General features: G+C 43.2%; 1 long non-coding RNA gene across 3 annotated transcripts in view; it reads left to right on the top strand.

The window, feature by feature from the left end:
* LOC107399464 (uncharacterized) overlaps positions 1-11,494 on the top strand; it is a 53,107-nt gene extending 41,613 nt beyond the window's left edge. For 2 of the 3 annotated variants that reach the window (XR_013044066.1, XR_013044067.1), the window contains one exon: positions 293-556. This is a non-coding gene — a long non-coding RNA (uncharacterized LOC107399464). Of the gene's footprint in view, positions 1-292; positions 557-11,303 lie in introns of those variants that run through there. The other variant, XR_001576099.3, reaches the window with a different exon arrangement.
* The last annotated feature ends 627 nt before the right edge of the window (positions 11,495-12,121 follow it).

Raw genomic sequence — 12,121 nt, 5'->3', positions numbered from 1 at the left:
CAACCGCTGCTCTAATGTATATTCCTCTCTTCCTCTTGTAGTTAATTGGAGTCTGGGCTAAGGGGGACCGTGAATGGAGGAGAGCGGTTGAAAGTTGAGTGGAGCCATTGTTGAGACTTAAGTGAAAATTTGGCTCACAGTTTCTTCACTGTATTTGTGTTTCATTTCAGACCTCAGAATACTGGAGTTAAAAAATACACTGGTGTGTGTGTGTGTGTGTGTGTGTGTGTGTGTGTGTGTGTGTGTGTGTATGGTGGTGGTAATGCACTTAACAGCATGATTGATTTTGCAGATTCTCAGTGAAACTGGCTGGAGATCTATTCTTTCAATGACAGTACATCAAGCTCTGGAAGCATGTTTCGTTTTGAGTCGCCAGCGTGCAAGACGACAACTTCCGTGGCCTGGTTCCTGCCCCTTTGGACTTGTTGATGAGCTGTGCGTGACGCCTGGCAGTGGCACTGTTACGACAGAGGGTGTTTAGGGAGATGGCAGCGCCATTGCCCTTGGTACTCCAACTTAAAGCGCTGGAAATATAAATAAAAGATTGTCATGGTTTTCTTGGTTTGGGAAGAAAAAAGCTTTTCAACAGCCGTGTTATTCCACTCAGCCCCAGCTTTCTTTGCCAACAGCTCATTGAGGAGGATGGGGCTTGGAAGGGGGAAGCAGGGAAGTGGATCATTATTCAACAACTGGAATCACCTGGGGTCAATAACGTAGCGTCCACCCTGTCGTGTCCCCATTGCCACAGGAATCATCGAGGCTTGCTCTGAATACATACAGACTCACATGTAGCTCGAGGAATGACATGAAGATCCAATTCTCGGTTTGTATTTCTTTGACTCAGAGGATGCACCGTAAAAGCTCCCCGCTCAGAAGTGAAACAGTTGGCACCACTGAGCCAGAATCTTGATATCCTGAAATCCCAAATCTGTTTCTTTAGGTAGAGGCTAGGCAAGCCTGCATTTTTAGCCATCTTCACTCAGCCACTTGGCTCTCAGCTCTTCTGAAATGTCCTGGGTAGCCTGGTGGAAGCTGGGCTGAGGCAGCGTTTTTAGCATCAGATTGGATGCTGCTGAGGAGTTGACAGTTCCTAGTGGCCTGAGCCAGCCTCTGCTGGCAGGGTCCAGGACTCCTCATCCATGCTGCTGGCAGAGCTGTGCCCACTAGTAAATCCTGGTGTCTGAAACCTAGAAAGGGCGTCTGAGATTAGTGAGTAGTCTTTATCATTTTCCCGTAGAGGAAGAGCTCCTAGGAAAGATGAGTGACTGGTATAAGACCACAGGTCTCTTGGTCTTGGTTTAGCTCTCTGGTTCCCCTGGGCTCAGTTTCTTGGTAATGTACACCAGACTGCCACAAATTCTGGGTCTCCCATGAGGCTTCTCCTGGGACACTTACTGAGGTGGGTCTGAAGAGTTTGATGAATCTTGGCTGTGTTACACAGGCGCTTGGTGGAATGAATGGCCTTAGAAGGTCCCCAGGAAGCAGCTGCATCCGAAGGTCCCCTGTTTGAGCAGTGGACAAGCTTGTTTAGCACCTTCCAGGAGGTAAAAGCAAATGGAGCCAATTACATGTCCAGAATGCAGGAGCCTTCTTTTCCTCCCTTGATTCTCTGGTCTCCCATGGTGTATGAGTTCCTTGTTAAATTAATGTTTGCCTGTCTGGAGCGCCAGAGGGATAGACATTATAGGCCAATTAGAGATAAAAATCAAACCAACCAGAGCTGTCCTTTTAAAAATTAAAAGTGCTTTTTATGTGCTGTGGAGGTGTCGGCATTAACATAAAGACTAATTAGGACATTTTACAACATCCTGGTAACGGGCGAAACAATATTGTTGGTAACTTTAAAGATTATTAAGCATCTTTGGCACTTCAGGTCAGATATTTAAGACGTGTTCTGCTCTCACCTGCTGCTGCGGCACCAAGTATTTTATTGTCTCATAAGAAGAAATGAGCGTTTTGAAGGCCTAAGTGCCCTGCTGTAATGGACAGTCCCTCACTTTGCAAAGCCCTAAAGCACGGTCTCTGGGAAGACCTGACTGTGACTCCACATGGCATTTGTAGCAATGTTCATCAGTCTGCATGCAAGGCCATTTCAATCGGGGCTACCCGGAGAAACGCATCCCCCTCCAGGAAGCTGAGAGGGTTTGTGTGGCCTCAATAAAAGAAGCCAGAAGCTAGATAGTGCAGAATCCTATCATAATACTGTCTTTAGGGACAGGGGAGATGGTGTAAGGACCTGAGTTTAGTTCCCTGACAACCATGTATAAAGCCAGATTACACATCTGTAATCCCAGCACTAGGGAGGAAGAGAGGGGGAGAATCACACACACACACACACACACACACACACACACACACACACGCACGCACGCACGCACGCACGCACGCACGCACGCACACGCACACGCACGTGCACACGCACTCTTACAATGTTGCCCTTCGAGCAGAGATATCCCAATGATTGGGATGCTGAGCCCCTGCCTGAGTTCAAGGTCAGACTTTGCTACAAATACAAAAAGGGACCGTCTCAAAAACCAAATCCAGAGCTTAAGGAAAGAGAGTGAGTGACCTTTTACGTAGGGGCAGCTGTTTCTCTATGTTCGAGTAGATACTGGTCAGGTGAGGGTGGGGATGTGGGGCATTCTTTAATATTTTAGGGAAGATCTTGTGATTATTTTCCAGTTCTTCTAGGCCCTGTAAACTAGAGCTTATTCTTAAGAACTTGATAGAAGACAAAGGGCTGGTGGCAGATTTGGCTTGGCTGCTCAAAGTGGACGCCATTGTCATTTAAAGAATTGCACATTGTCTTAAAACTCAAGTGTCCTTTAACAAATGGGAACTGCATGGAGCTTTGACAAAGGAGGATGGTACATCTAAGTGTCTGAGATGCTTACGATCCATGTGCAGAGATTTCCAGAAAGCTAAGGCAATGTTAAACAGTTTCCAATAGAAGACTGTGCATTTAGATTGGTATTTATCTGGGAGACTGTTGGAAAGCTTCTCACATTTCTCACTATTTTAATTGAGACTAAAACCGCACAATTAGGCTTCACTTAGTTATCAGTGATAGTGGTGGCTATTTACTTTATAGGCTCGATAATATAATGAGTGCAAAGGAAACACAGGACAGAGGTAATCCTTAACTCTCAGCTTTGTGCTCTGGGATTTTTGCCACGTGACTTACTGTCATCAGGATTTCCAACGTAGATTTTCCAAAATATGGATCTTGAAATACTACCGTTTCCATTCTGCTGGCTCACCACATTCCAAATTTTCTGCTATGTCTTATTTATTGATTAAGTGTGCGTGTGTGCATGTACGCATGTGGGTGCAAGCTTGCCATGGTGTGTGTATGGAGGTCAGAGGACAACTAGTGGAGGTTGGTTGGTTCTCTTTGCTCTTCATATGGGTCCTGGGGATTGAACTCGGGTTGGCAGCAAGCACTTTACCTGCTAAGCCATTTCACCAGCCCCCCACATTCCAATTCCGAAATGAGGATTTCTCCTACAAAGCTATCTTTTAGAAAAGGTAAGCATATTGCAATCACATTTGTTGTCAGAAGGTTTCCTGTGTCCCACCCGGTCCCACAGCCTCTTGGTCCCAAGTAAACACACAGAGGCTTATATTAATTATCAACTGCATGGCCTATGGCTCAGGCTTCTTGCTAGCTAGCTCTTTCATCTTAAATTAACTCATTTCTATTAATCTATATGTTGCCTTGTGTCAGTGGTGTTACCAGTCTGCTGGCATCTTGTTGCTCCTTGGGCGGCTGGCTGACATCTCCTCTTCATGCCTGTCTCTTTCCTGTCTTTCTGCTTGGATTTCCCACCTGCCTCTAAGCTACCTTACCATAGGCCAAAGCAGCTTATTTATTAACCAATGGGAACAATATATATTCACAGCGTACAGAAAGACATCCCACAGTATGCATTTATTCATATTTTATTTATTTATTTATTTGTGTGTGTGTGTGTGTGTGTGTGTGTCTGTGTGTCTGTGTGTGTGTTCTTGTGGAGGCCAGGAGAGGACATTGGATCTCCAGGAAGAGGAGTCACACAGAGAGTTGTGAGATGCCGCATGGGTGCTGAGAACCTACACTGGGTTCTCTGCAGGAGCAGGAAGAGCCCTTACCACTGAGCCATCTCCCCGGCTCTGTATAATAAATCTTACTAAGCAAAATCTGAAACAAAAGAGCCAAGCTACGCATTGGTACAAACACTGCTAATGTTTTGTGTATTTCTTTTTAATCTTCCCCACTTATGCAGAGGTTAATTAAAATTTCATGTAATTGAATTTCCTTAATTGTGACCTAGAATTTGTACAGCTTCATTTTTCACCTTTCCATTTAATATAGTGTGTGTCTGAGTTACTTTATGGCATTTGTGAGTGGAATCTGCAAAAGCCTCATGATCTTGGACACTGCTTCAGCTTGGATGCTTTTAGATCCGTCCTCTGGAATGTCACACAGTCGGTCGGAGAGCAGAGAGCATGTTTAGAAACCTCATCTCAATCTTCCTTACTTTTCTGCCATCCCAGGCTACAGATATCAACCTTGGGACACGTGCATTTTTGCTGCTTGGCGGGGGGCCTGTCAGACATGAGACTCTTTCCTGAATGGACAGATGAGCTATGCTATTATGGATTAACTTGGATTTTTTTTTTGATTACTACTTAGCTTCTCTGTTTCCTGTGTTTTGTTAGCCAGTCCGATTTCTCAGCTATGCAAATGTACTTCTCAGTTTACCTCTTTACCTCAGTTCCTTTATCTCATTATTTACAGGTTTACAGTTTTTATGCCATTAAGTCCGCGGAGCTTTACTTTGCGGCTTTTTCTAAGCTTTTAAGCTCGGAAATTCCTTTTCACTCCAGAGATTTGACAAACATTTGCTTCAATTGCTTTTCAGTTTCTTCCTCTGGCTTAATTCTTTCACATTTTACCCTTTAGTGCATCTGGTCTTTATTTCCGTGAGTGGTGTGAGATAGGGATGCAAAATGTTTTTGTTTCCAAATTCCAGAACTATTTTTTTTTCTGATGAATTCCTTCTCCTTTTTGATTTGTGATGTCTTCTTCATCAAACATTAGTTTGTGTGTGGGTGTGTTTTTGTTGGCCTGCAGTATCTTATGGTCCTTTTTATTCAGGGATTTATTTTTGCGCGGTGATGAGTTTCTGACTAGGGAGTTAGCGACTTGGTTTGGAGTCAGAGAAATGAGGTGACGATGGACAACAGACTGTGTTGGTTGGAGATCCCTCTGAAGACCAAGCAAAAGCGAAATCTATAAAAATGAATTATGCTATCCTAAATTGTGGTTTATCTATCAGTCTCTTAATTGTGACCCCCCAAAGATTCATGTGTTGAGAGGTATTGTTCTTCCAGTATAGTAATATTAAGAGGTGATGGGGCCTTTAATGGTTGGTGTCTACTGAGAGCTTATTGGGTCATGAAAGGGACTACCCTAGGAAGGGATTTAAGGTACGTCTCATGGGACCCTGATTAGTTCTGCAAGAAGGTTGCGTTTTTGACTTCCTGTCTTGGCATGTGATCTCTCCTGCTGGCATGCACCATGGTGACATCTGCTGTGGTGTGCTACAGTCAGGTGTACCTGCACCAGAGTTGGCACCATACTGTTTGGACTTTCATCAGCTTCCAAGTTAAACTACATAAACCTTTTTTCTTTATAAAGTACCCAGCCTCTGGTATTTTGTTGTTGCCATGAAAAGTGGACCAATATAGGATGCTTATCAGAATTACCTGTGTAGTGTAAACTTTTATAAGACAATCGTGTGTAGTGGGTGGTTGTTTGAGCCATACCCTGAAGTACTGATCCTGGTGAGGTAGCAGGTAACTGTTAGACCTGCCTCTGACCTTGAGGTACATGCCTTTGGGGCATGGCCACTGGGGTGCCCTTAAGACCTGGGATGCAATACACATTCTCTTCTTTGCTACCTCATGGTTTTGGAGGCTGGAACAGACCAGGACAGAGCTTGCCGGAGAACAGCATTGGACTGCGCCTCACCCTCTAAGATCCTGCGACAGATTCCTTTATTCTGTCTTGTGAGTTAACCCCCAAATAAATTCCTTTGCTCACTAGATAGACTCCATGGATTAATTCCATTATTCTTGGGTTCCTTCAGTAGCACTTTTTGAATGATAGGTCTAAAGTGGGGTAGAGCATTGTTGTTTTAAAGATGTTTCACAGATGGTTCTGATACACATCCCCTAATTGCTGATGGTCTTGAACAGAGTCCCACTCTGGAACATACCAAGTTCGAGCCTGCTGCGTATTTTTGTGTAGCTCATGGGACAAGAATGAATTTTACATTTATTTTTACTTTGATTGTATATGTTGCAAGTGTGTGTGTGTATGTGTGTATGTATATATATATATCTCTGTGTGCATGTCTGTGTGTTTGTCTCTCTGTGTGTGCATATGTCTGTGTGTCTGTGTGTCCGTGTGTGTACTTGCACACATAATATATACATGAAAGAAGGACAGAAATCAACATTGGTTACACGCAAAAGCTCTCCGCTCTGTTTTTTAAGACAAAGTTCCTTTTCACTGAACTTGGATTTCGCCAACTGGGTAAGACAAGCTGGTAGGTGAGCTCCAGGCATCTGTCTTCTCAGTGCTAGGACCGTAGGCCTATTTCACCATACCCCACTTTCCACACTCATGCAGGAGATCCAAACTCCACTCACATGGCAGACACTTCATCTGCTGGACCATCTCTATAGCCCGTAACGTTTCCATTTTTAAGTGGTTAATTTTTTTTTTTTAAAGAATAATGTTTCAGGGGTGGAGAGATGGCTCAACAGTTTGGAACAGTGACTGCTCTTGCAGAGGATTTGATTCCCAGCACCCACACAGTAGCTCACAACCATCTGTAACTCCAATTCTAAGGGGATCTGATATTTTTTTTTTTCTGGTCTCTGTGGGCATTGCACACTCATGGTGCACAGTCATGGTGCACACATACAGACATACATTCAGGCAGAACACCCCTGCACATGAAAAGAAATCTCAAAAACACAGAGAAGAATAACGATTGATGATGTGAAAACTGTGTAAAATTCAAATTCCAGCATATAAGAGTAAAATCTTATTGGTTCACACTTGCACTCATGTGTTTATGTAAGCTGGATGGCTGCTCGTATATGTCAGAGTAGTTGTGAATGGAGACTGGATGGCCTAAGGAGACCCCAGATGTTTACTCTTTGGCATTTTAGTTTTAAAATATTTTATATGTATATATAATATATTAGGTAATATAATGTATAATATATAAAATATACTCCTGCTCTGGAGCACTGCAGCAAGAAGTTGAGTCCCTGGGCCAAGGATGTACAGAGCTACAATCCCAAAATGCCTTGCTGTTACCCTCTGCAGCAAAATGACTCTAGCTATGGCAAGGCTTTCAGAGTAAGAGACACAGCTGAAAGACACTGTCTATCACAGGCTTTTTGTTTTGTGCACTATTGTGAGTTTGACATTTTGAAATCCTATGCCGAAGCAGGCAGAAATGTTGCATAAAATAGAAATGAAATCTCTTCAATGTATGGCTAGATTAGAGAGAAAGGAAAGGTAATTGTCAGGGACATCAAACACACTGGAAACAGAAACAACGAACAACCCAGAGGGCTGGGACAGTACCAAAGGAGCTGATGGTAGTAGCTGGCCAGATCTTCTGATCTCAATGACCACCGTAGGACAAGGGGAAAGGGGAGGGTGTGTGTGGGGGGATGCAGGCGACATAACACTCAGGACCAATAAGGAGCTGGGTTGTAATGTCTCCCCTAAACTTCAGGATACCAAGAGGACACTGTGCACAATGAAAGTGTGAACGAGGAATGAAATCATTCAAACGGAGCAAAGGAATGTGCTATTCCAGCTTTGACCTGGATAAGGGAAAAGTTCTTTCTTGAGAACTGACAGGGCAAGCCAGGCTTTTGCAGAGTTGGGGCCAGGGTCCTCATCCTGTGGAAGGGCTGAAGGTCACAAGAATGAGGTTTAAAGTCCTTTCAAGTTGGCAGTGCCCCTGGATGTCTGAAAGCAGGAGATGCTTTCCCTTCCTGGAGGAGCAAACCACCCGATACCTGTATCCGTGTGTGTGTGTGTGTGTGTGACGTGACTCCCCCGCAGTGTTCTAATGCAGGTGAGCTTGCACACAGATAGCAAGGCCTCTGAGGAAGCGAGGCACCACCCATGAGAGCAGGAGCGACCATCAACGGCAGAAGCAGGACCCGTAAGACCTGCAGATAGAGGAATTACTGACTACAGAGTCTATTCACAGTGACAGAAGAGTACATCCAAAGTATGAGGAAGAAAGAAGAGTCCGTTGAAAATGGTCAACTGACTTGGAGAAGAAGGAGAAAGAGGTTCTAGAAACAACGTATTGAAATAATATAATGCTAACCCACCCCACTGTGGGTGGTGTAAGTGGCCATAAAATGGTTTGAGGATGAATTGTGGAGAACTCTGAAGGGCAGGACCAAGGAGCTTGGAACTTACTCCAGATGCCGGAGGAAACACTAAACTCTTGAAAACAGTGGCGGTCAGAGACGTATTCATGGACCCATCCTGTTCACCTCTAAGCCTGTCAACCTTTAGAGAGCACAGTGGGTGGCGTCTTCTGAGGCCCAGGAATGTTAGTATTGAACTCAAATATCAAGGTGGAAATAAGGGAGGGAGTAGGTACAACTGGTCAACCTAATTCTATCCTCACAGGGTGGAGGGGCAAATCAATTAACGAAAGTATGTGGTAAGTAATGTGACTACTGAGATACAAGAGACCGGAGATCAGAAGGCCAAGGAAAAGGTAGGACATGCACATGCACATGCACGCATGCACACACATGCACGTGCACGTGCACAGAGGAATGCAGGAAAACGATGAAGAGGAAATATACCAAAAGATAAGCACTTGTGATCTAGCTTCAGAATATTCAGTATCAGTATATTGTGGCTGAAGAAAGTCTCCCCCAGATTCTCATGTTGACACACTTTATTCCCAGTGAGATGGTATTAATGGATTGGGTCTTAGGGAAGTGATTTGCCACCGTGAATACAACTGGAGCCCTATCAAGGCGCCTGCTTGTTGCTTCTACCACATGAAGACACACTTGGAAGCGGAGTGCAAATCTTTACTAGATATTGAAATTTTTTAAATACCTTAATTTTGAACTTCCCAGCCTCCAGAGCTACAAACAATAGCATTCTATTGTCTAAGTTTTCCATGATCATAGGGAAGGAAGTCAGGAGCCTTGCAAATGCTCTCCCATTGAGTCGCACTCTCAGCTCTTACAATTCTATTGCTTTTGAGTTATCAAGCCCAAAGCATTTTGTTATAGCAACTGAATGGACTAAGATATAACACCCCAGAGTTAGCAGCAAACCAATATTATATATGGGTTCCAGAATTTTCTGTCACACTGAAGATCAAAGTTTTGTCTCTAAGATCATTCCTAAAATCTTCAGCTAGTAATATTTTCCTAATATCTTAGTTACTTTTCCCTTGCTGTGATAAAACACCATACCAAGGCAACTTATAAAAGAAAGCATTTAATGGGGGCTTACAGTTTCAAAGTGTGAGTCCAAGACCACCAACAAACATGCCAGGGATCATGGCAGCAGGCAGGCAGGCAGGCAGGCATGGTGTTGGAGCAGTAGCTAAGAGCTTGTATCTGATCTGCAAGAATGAGACAGAGAAAGATCTAAGTAGGAATAGTGTGGGCTTTTGAAACTTCAAAGCCTGTCCCCACTGACACACCTCCTTCACCAAGGCCACACCTCCTAATCCTTCCCAAACAGCTCCTTAACTGGGGACCAAACACTCATATGTATGAGTCCACAGGGTCATTCTTACTCAAACCACCATACCTAACATCCTATTTTTCAAAGCTACATCAACACTTTTCGTACACTTCGTGTTTTAATTGATGTTGTTACTCTATGCTTTGACATTGTGTCTCCTTCACTTCCTCAACTCCTACCCCTACCTTGTGAAGCCTAACTTTTTGACAATTTGCCCAGCCAGTTCCAAAGCTGTTCTCTGATTCTGCTTCAACCTATACTTTCTGTCTGATCACAGGTTAATCTCATTGTGAGACAGCATGCAATTAATGAGACTTATTATGTTAATGAGCACACACGTTATTATTTAATAATTGTCAGTGATAAAAACACTTATGGGTTAATTGTTATGATTATTATTGAAATAACAAGCTGAAGGTTGAATTTGTGTCTACAGCTTAATTAAAAAGAAATTTAAACAGAATTGTGAGCAAATGGCTGGTACACAGGAGTTACGGAATGTGGTTCAAGAATGTGAAATTTAACATTTGTCCACCTCAAGTGACAAATATGGTATAAAACGTACTCTGTTTGGAGACAGGATCTTACTCTATAGGCCAGGCTGGCCTTGAACTTGTGATCCCCATGCTTCTGCCTTAGTACTGACGATTACCATGACAGAAGGCAGAAGAAGAAAGGTTTTAATGCATAGGGACTAAGCTGAGATCTTACGCAGCCTCTAAGCAAAGCCGAACTGCCAGTCGAATATTCCATTTTGAAACAACACCAATGGGCGAAATATTAGACCTTATGATTGATTTGGATGTCAAGGTCTAGCAGTCATCATCACAGAGCATGAGCTGTCATCAGGTCAGGTGACCTGCCTTCCTGGTCGCCGAAGAGCCCTTGTTATTAAGTGATTCCTTTCCCCCTCCAAATGTTTCAGTTTTCTCAAATTGAAAGAGGCTTTAAATATAATGGAGATGAATATTTGTGGGGGTGGTGCTTCATATATATATCAAAGCACCCTCATCTGTTTGCCTTGTCTATTTGAGCATTAGTATCTATGAAGATCAATGAGGAGTATGTGTGTGTGTGTGCATGTGTGTGTGCATGCATGCATGCATGCGCGCACGTGTGTGTGTGTGTGTGTGTGTGTGTGTGTGTGTTCAAGCATATCTGCACACAGATACATGTAGATGTGAGACTGTTAGCCTACTTGCAGCAAAGACACTGTCTATAAATGGTTTGTGTAAAATCTTGTTCTGGAAACAATGTGTTGAAACGGACTTGTTAATGGCAAAGCAGGCTATAAGGGCATATCTAGTTTTGAGGAAATAGCGCCATGAAAAATGAATCATGTCTTTATTATTTATTATTCTTTATTATTTTAGAGTGTAGCCTTTTACAAAAAAAATACACATTTTGCTTTGTGTGTTTGTGTGGCTTGGATTCTGGCTGTTGATGTGGGCTAGGACCAAGAACTGATTTGCTTCAACTTTTTGTTTCATAGATGGTGAAACAGGACCAGGAAGGGGAAGTTATTTGACAAAGCTGAAGAGGAGACCTGCAGTTAATATGGAGTTAGAAATTCAACCCGGGCCATCTTGTTAAACTCTTGACCTGTTCTTCACTGTCTAAGAGTCGTCATATGGCAAGATCATTAGTGTTCACTGCCAACTTGACACAATCACTTGGGTTAAAAAAAAAAAAAAAAACAACTCAATAAAGGATTTCCTGTATCAGTTTGGCTTGTGAGTGTATGGTGGGGGCTGTCTTGGTTACATTAATTGATATGGGAGGAGCCAGTCCACTGTGAGTGGTACCATTCCCTGGGTTTGGGTCCTGGACTGTCTAAGCATGCAGAAAGTGAGCTAAGCACTAGTAAGCATGCATGAATTGATTTCTCTCTGCTTTTGACTGTAGCTATGATGTGAAAAGCTGTTTTAAATTCATGCTGCCTTGGCCTCCCTGCACTCATAGGCTCTAAACTGGAATTGTGAGCTCAAGTAAATCCTTTTCCCCCCTAAGTTGTTTTTGTTAGGATGTTTTCTCACAGCAACAGAAATGATACTAGAACAAAAAATGTCACATGCAACACTGTTTCATATTTGTAATAATTTTACAAATCTTTCCAGAACACACACACACACACACACACACACACACACACACACACACACACACACACACACACACAGTCTTAAAACTAGAAAAGAAAGGAAGTATCAGCACCACACTGCAATAAATGGCAGAATACTTGAGATTCATCACCTTGCTGTGTCGGCAAATGCTGAATAACTACTGCACAGTGCCAGCTAGGATTAGTTC

The sequence above is a fragment of the Peromyscus maniculatus genome, chromosome 13, assembly GCF_049852395.1.
Source record: "Peromyscus maniculatus bairdii isolate BWxNUB_F1_BW_parent chromosome 13, HU_Pman_BW_mat_3.1, whole genome shotgun sequence".
Classification (NCBI taxonomy): Eukaryota; Metazoa; Chordata; class Mammalia; order Rodentia; family Cricetidae; genus Peromyscus; species Peromyscus maniculatus.
This window is presented reverse-complemented; position numbering and strand designations above follow the sequence as displayed.